This window comes from Anas acuta, chromosome 12 (assembly GCF_963932015.1).
Source record: "Anas acuta chromosome 12, bAnaAcu1.1, whole genome shotgun sequence".
Classification (NCBI taxonomy): Eukaryota; Metazoa; Chordata; class Aves; order Anseriformes; family Anatidae; genus Anas; species Anas acuta.
The window spans coordinates 5,844,617-5,851,893 of record NC_088990.1 but is presented as its reverse complement, the minus strand read 5'-3'; the positions used below and the strand labels follow the sequence as shown (position 1 = coordinate 5,851,893).

The following is a 7,277-nucleotide window of genomic DNA, read 5'->3' as shown; positions in this document are numbered from 1 at the left end:
TGCAGAGCATATGAGCTCAAGTCCTTTCTTACTCATCACTCACGAACATTTGAAGGTAAGGTTTAACTTCCAAACAGTAGCATTAGCTTGTGTGTTATGTGAGATGGTTTTGGTCATGTGGGAGCGCAATCTCCTGAAAGCTGAGCTCTGCCCAGAGCTACAAACCTATATACATATAGCCAATGGGAGAATTTTGTAAAACTGAAAAATAAAACACTTAAATATAAATATATATATATACATATATTTCTTGCAGTGAAAAATGCAGCAGACTAAAATAAATTATGAGTAACATTTTAATTATTTGGCGACATCCTTTATAACTTATTATCTGCAAGAATTCTTTCAATATTAATTAAGTTGCTCCACAAGTATAGGACTTAACAAAGCCTAATAAAAAAATGTAATGGATAGGTGTTTTGTGGTTGGACTCACTGCTGTCTAATAACGCGAAAATTCTGACAGAAAATATTTCTCCAGAAAGCTTTTTTTCTGGTCTAGGGACATTCATTTTGCCTCTCTCCTGTGTAAATTATCTGATGTCTAATGGTGACAGACGCGTACACACATACACAGACTGTGATTGCATAAGACTTGTTTCCTGAGTAAACCATGCTGAAAAAGCCCATCAAGAATGCTAATCAGAATTCAAGACCTTCAAATGCTGTATGATACAACATAGCTACAGCTTTTCGTGTACAGAAAGCTGCAAAACATAATATACATTAGACTATATGTGTGTATGCAGAGTTTATAGATATATGTGTATATATTTGTGTATGTATATATAAGCAGAGTTTTTCCATGTACTAGAAAAAAAAACTCTTTTCTTCAGGCACAAAGTTATCAGTTTGGCTGCCTGTGCCATTGAACACATATTAATTTGATGTGGCTCAGCTTGCTGCATAACTCGTCCAAAATGTGAAAGGGAACAGAGTGGGTGGTTTGTCATACACCCATAACACAGCCTGGGGCAAATGGGCCCTGGACACCCACGTATTTAGAAATCTAATGTACCTGTGAAACCTTTTTTCACCCCTCAGGTTAATATGAAGATACTGGTGTGTTTTACACCCTATTCTCATCAGGCCAATGGATAGAGACTTACTGAGCTGCGACATAAATATGGCCTAATCATCAAATGTGGATTCAGGTCTCCCCTGCTGAGCAGGTAACAGTCTAAAGTGTTTAAACTGATACCTGCCCAGCATGGGGTATCTTAATCAGCGACACATTCCTACACTTCCTCCCTCTCTTCAGTCTACAGAGACAATGACCTCAGGAAGACAATTTTATTTTAGTGTTCAGATTTGCCTATATGAATATATTTTTAACTCCTGCATTGCCTCATGGACGGGCACTGCAGTCTCTGCACAAAGGAGAAGGTTTTCTTTATGAAGGGGGTTATAATGAGAGGTCACCAGATTCAAGGATGAGCACCTTAACAATCAGTTTAAACAGCTTGGAACTGTTTAAAATGTTCATCATTTTAGGCCAAAACCAGAAGTTAGGCCTTTACCTAACAGATTTACAAGTCACATTCTCCTATAAGCTGGAGATGCAGCATGGCTGTGAACACCTGTGGTACAGCTTGGAGGGAAACCTGTTTTTCCCATTGCTGTTCAACTCCTGCTGGGCACAGCCTATGTGGTAGGGAAGAAGTCAGAAGTTGCTTTTTGAATCTCAAGCCTGTTTGTGGCCATTAGAGGCATAACCCCTTGAAGAGGCCTGGTCTTGAGTGAGTGCTTGGTTTCCCTTTAAGGAAGCCTGGTGCTTGGCTGGAGGAAGGGCCTAACAGCCAGAAACCCGTGGGTTTCATATGTGCCTCAGATTTTGTGTATGATTGGCTGAAACAGCCTCTTTGCACACTGATTTTAGGACAGGCTAATGGACTGGGAAGGGGGCTGAAAATTTCAAGGTCTGAGCCCAGCCCTGAGTATTCTTCCCCTTGTGTAACCCCAGCAGCCTGGGGTTCCCCGCCACACTCATTCTCTCCCCTCTGACATATTGCCCGGCTCCTGTCCTTCCCGCAAACCCGGCCTGGAGACAGTGCGCGTCCCCTTCCAGTTCGGGAGACCTCCGGGCCTCCTTGGCTTTGTTTCCCACTTTCACCACGGCGGTGGCAGCGGGAGGCCTTATCTTCACCTCCCAGCACTTCCCCGGGCGTGCGTGTGGGAGCCGGCGTGCCACAAACTTCCAGCGGCGGCCGGGCCGACAGGAAAGCTCTCTCGCCTTGCGCCCGATTGCCTAGGCTGTGTCCCGCCGGCTGCGGCAGCGCAATCTGGCAGCTGCAGGGATTTCCCGTCGCTTCCGCCAGTGCTGGCTCTGGGCCCTCCATCTCTTCCTGCGAGGCCTATGGTTGGGGCCGGCAGCAGCCGCCCGGCCTCAGGAAGCCGCCGGCCGCGAGCGACGGCGGGCGGGCAGGCGGGGGCGAGGAGGTGGCGGTGGCCAAAACCTATTTGTTCGGTGGCCGCCGCACCGACACGCGCTGGCCGGGCTGGAGGAAAACAAAAGGGGGATGTCTGCTTCAAAAAGGCAGGAAATGAAGCAGCACGGGGGACGAGAGACCTATTGGGACTGGGCTGGGGCTTTTCTCTCTTAACCTATTGTTTCATTAAAAAAAAAAAAAAAAAGTAAAAAGAAAGAAAGAAAAAAATAAAAGAAATTGAACACATCCTGTGACCTCTTATCAAGCCATCGGGAAGAAAAACAAACAGCTCATTCATCTAAGGGCTGAGGGTGTTTTTGATGTGACTGCTGGACTCGTTAAATCCGCCAGGCCAGACGGGCTGCAGAGGGGTCAGTCCCCCCCCCGGCACCCCCGGCTGCCACGCGGGCTGGCCGCTGTGCCACGCGGGAGCTGTTTGTTTGTGAGGGTTTCTATATACAGTGCTGGGCATTTCCCAGCTGGCCGCAGCCCCCATGCCCCCCTGGGGCCTCTGTTCCCTGTGTCAGGAAGTCTTTCATTCCCCTCTTATCTGCAGAGCAGAAGATTTTGATCCATGTGTCCCCTCCCTTTTTTTGGCCAGACACCTACAATTTTCCACTCTTCTTTTTCTACCAAAGGAGATGACATTTAAAGGAAAACAATGCCACTGCTTTATTTAGCTCCTACCTACGATTTTGCTTTTAATTATTCTTTTATGGTTGCCGTATTTGTGAAGAACAGCTCTAAAGTGCTACAAATCTGACCTAGCAGCACCTTGCTGATCCTGGTTCACACACATTCACATAAACTTGTTTACATCATGCCTATAAAAAAGCTGTATTCACTTCTTGGATCTTTGGCTAAGCTCTTAGATTTTTAAAGCCAGAAGGGGTCATCAGGTCACCTGTGCTTAGCTGCTCTGTAATTCCAGTCTTAGTATTTTACCCATTTCCCACTGTAGTGAGCCTAATAAATCATACTGAGCTAAACGATATCTTTTGGAAAGGCATCCACTCTTGATTTGAAGACTTCACGAGGTGGAGAACCTACCATATCCGCTAGTAGCCCGGGTCATTCAACTTTAGCAGAGCACTTAAAGTATCTTCTGAGTAGAAACTGATGTGCTGTTCTGGCACATCATGCACGCTAACGGACAAGTCTTTTCCAGCTTCAGAAGGGTGCGGTTAAGTGACCAGCTCTACTGAGCAGATGTATAAACTAGCAAAAGCTGCATTTAACAGACATACATCCCTCTTTTCTGGTGTAGAGCAGACCTGCTTGCATTGGCCTTTCCTGAAGGTCATAATAATGGCAGTGCAAATGTAAAAGGGAATAGTTCAAATATTATTACACTCCCTGGAACTAGAAAATCCCTTAGTCCTAAGCATAAGGACTGTGGCTTCAGCAGCTTGGAGTTGGAGATCGACAGCTAGGGGAAGCTGTCCATCTGAAAGGTTTCTCATGAGAAAGAACAACGTATTTATACTGCTTTACTAGCTCAGTGTTGAAACAAAACCCAGTTATTCTCAACAAGATAATTTACTCCCTGGTCTGCTTGAGACATGTAATGTGATTTTGGGCTGTCCTGACTTGGTCCAACACCAGAAAAAGCCTCATCTGCAGATATCTTCATGCTAAACCCAGTCTACTGAAATATTAAAACACCAGCCTGGACACAGTGCTACCACCGGTTCAGGTTCCTTGAACTGGAAAAGCTATAGGAATATAAAGAAACCCCCTAAGTCCTGAAGGAAACGCAAATTAAGCAGCATGCTTATTAATAAAATCAGGCTGTGGCACTGTGAAGATTATTTCTTCAGGTACACTGTTGCTACTGGTGCTTTATTTTCTAGATAGCAGGCCAGAGTAAAAGTGCAATGATATATCATTGTAAAACACTATTTGGAAGCTCACTTGACCTTTCAATCTTGGTTCTTTCTGTATCAATCCCATGCTGCATAAATTATAAGAGGGAAGATAAATATTTAGTTTCTTGCTGTTCTGAACAAAGTCCCACAATGTTTTCTTTACAGGCTGGAGCAATTCATAGGAAACCAGGAAGGAGGCAGACGGCCCAGTTGTCTTCCCATGATACTGGTAACATAGACTGCACTTCTAATTGCTAAAACAGAGAATAAGGAACTACAGACAGTTTTTTTTCAGACATTTTTTTTATTATTTTTTTTCTTCCCCCCCCCCAAATTTTCAGAGAAACATGAATAAGTAAAGTGGAGGGAGAAAAGGAAATAGGAGACATAAGGGAAAGGGTTTTATTGAATTCACTGATATTGTGGCACCTACATGTGCTCTAGATTTATGCAAAGACTTCCAGAAGAACAAAGAGGCTTTAAGCCCTCACCCCAAATTAATATTCAACACAAATTGCTCTCAGAGGCTTTGAACATTTCCCCACCAGGTGCTTCAAGAAAGAAAAGCAAAAAATGCCAAAACAAAAGACACAACTCAGAATCTGATTTTATTTTGCTCTGATTTGGTTGGAAGATTTTGTCCTGAGGATGTAGATATATTTATGCAATTTTTCTCCTATTTCCACGACATTGTTACATTCAAAAGCATTTCAAGAACTTGATAAAGTTGCCCAGTAGGTCTAATGGTTAACTTGAACCAATTGCTCTGAGTAACATCGTTGTTCTCTTTAGCTAATTTATCCTTGGCTAAATCTTCAGTGAGCTAAAATGTCCTGAAGCAGCTTCTAAGTTCCCATGAAGTTTAGCTACAGTTTTAATTTCAGTGGAAGCAGAACTGCACAGTGCAGGTACTGTGAGTTAAATCACTATTGCAGATGATTGTAGATCTACAAGGAAAAAGGTCAAGGGTGCATGCTTGGTATCACTTCTGAAAGTGGAGAGACAAAGAAGAGCAGAGAAGTGAGGAAGAAGGGAGAAAGCTAACTAAAACCTGCTATGCCATAATTTTAAAGAATTTTGAAACACTGCTTAATTTTCTCTTGTTTTTACTGATCTTGTTGACATCCTTGCAGAATGGCTGATGTTATGGACTTCTCAGTTTCCAGATTCTATCAGAATTGAAACACTTCAAATAAGCATTCAATTTTTGCATGGGCTGGACTTGGAATTTGTAAAGTACATTCATCTACTGAGTCTCCTTGACTCTTGAGACCTCTTCATTTCATTAAAGGTACAATATACTGCTGGTCCTGAAGGAGAAAGTATTTCCTGAGCCTTTAGAGGGAGTCCTATACAAAGACCAAGTGTGAGGCTCTTGAAGGCTTTCTTATCCCCTCATTGAGTGTTAATGGGATTTGTATTGATTCATTGATGGAAGATTACATTCCTTAGTGTCTTTGTCATTAATACTTATTGGCAAAATGTATGACATGTGGATGGTCAATATCTCATCCATTTATTTATTTATTTATTTATTTATTTTTCCTAATCTGGTTTCTAATAGTTGGAAAAGTGGCTCTGAGACGGCAGCCAACTGCAACAGGGGCTGCTAAAAGAGGCCTCAGCTACCAGCAGCCAAAAGGAAATCTTCAAACATTGATTTTCATGCACAGATTGGCTCCACTTCTTCCTATACATACAGTACCAGAATGATAAAAAAAAAAGTTAGACAAATATTTATACATATGGCTAATGAGAACACCTGTCATAGCAGGCAAACAAGCTAATGGGAAAGAGATGGTGTGGGTGTGGATCTCACGGTGTGTGTTGCATCCCAAACAGCTTGTTTTCTCTACTGATGTCTTCTTCAAAGAGTCTTTTACTCCATCTTGTGATTATGCTAGATCTACTGCCCTTGAAAACAGCTGGGTTACCACTGGACAAAAGGGAAAGCCACCCCATTTTGAATGAAGGCTCATTAAAACTTTTAGGTACCAGATCCTTTGCAGAGATGTCTTGCAAGCTGGGGATGATACTCACACGTAGACAGATGTCTCCTAGGACCTGGGCTGGCACCATCAATTTATTTCATGTTGACCACAAAATGACCATCACCTTATAAAGACTTTCATTACTAGTGACTGGCAAACCTCTGGAGGTTTGCTTGGGACAAATACCAATTCAGCTGCCAAACGTTATCTGAACTATCTGAACCTCTCATGTCTAAAAAAATTGGGCTGGAAAGCTCATCAGATAAGGATTTACCCTGTGATTGACTGTAGTTATTGCTTCCAGATGGGCTAGCATTACTGGCATAACTGCCTTTCATTTGGTGTTTGGTGTATCCAGTTCTGGCTCAGAACCTAAGAAAAATCACATAGGTAACCAAAAAATATACATGTATTTTAAATTGTATAAATATGTAATGAGCTTCATTTTTCCAGGATTCATTTTCCATTTTCTATTTCCTAATTGTTCCTGAAGTGAAGAGAAAACTGTGGGTTTTGTTTGTTTTTGTTTTGTTTTTCAACAGACCAAATTCTGATTAGTTCCAGTGAAGTCTTTTGACATTGGTCTGCCTTGTCTGGTAAGAGTCATGGTAAAAGAAGTAGGTAAATGGGAAGGATGTGAGGACGTCCGTATCATCCCATTTAGGAAAGCTACTGAATGAAAAGCCAGGATATGTACAGATAACTGGAATTGTCTGCCTGAACTTTGACGCTTTTATTATTTTTTTTATTTTATTTTATTTTATTTTATTTTATTTTATTTTATTTTATTTTATTTTATTTTATTTTATTTTATTTTATTTTTTAAATATGAAAAGAGGTCACGTAAACAAAGTATTCTGTTCAAAAGATGCCTACAACAATTCCACCTATAAATATTTCCTTTGATTATTTAAGTGTTAGCAGTGTACAGTGTACAGTTACAGTGTCAGATTTCTAAGTGCAATGCTTCCTTTAGTCAAACAGATTTAT

The 7,277-nt window shown here is 41.7% G+C and overlaps 1 long non-coding RNA gene across 2 annotated transcripts; it reads left to right on the top strand.

Annotated features, from left to right (window-relative positions):
• Positions 1–330: 330 nt before the first annotated feature.
• On the top strand, positions 331–6,604 carry LOC137863140 (uncharacterized). Of its 2 annotated transcripts, XR_011100713.1 has the most exons (4): positions 331–1,171; positions 4,462–4,525; positions 5,430–5,587; positions 6,139–6,604. It is a non-coding gene; the product is annotated as an uncharacterized lncRNA (long non-coding RNA). The 2 variants fall into 2 exon arrangements; XR_011100712.1 differs by having other exon boundaries at positions 5,430–6,604.
• Positions 6,605–7,277: the final 673 nt, after the last annotated feature.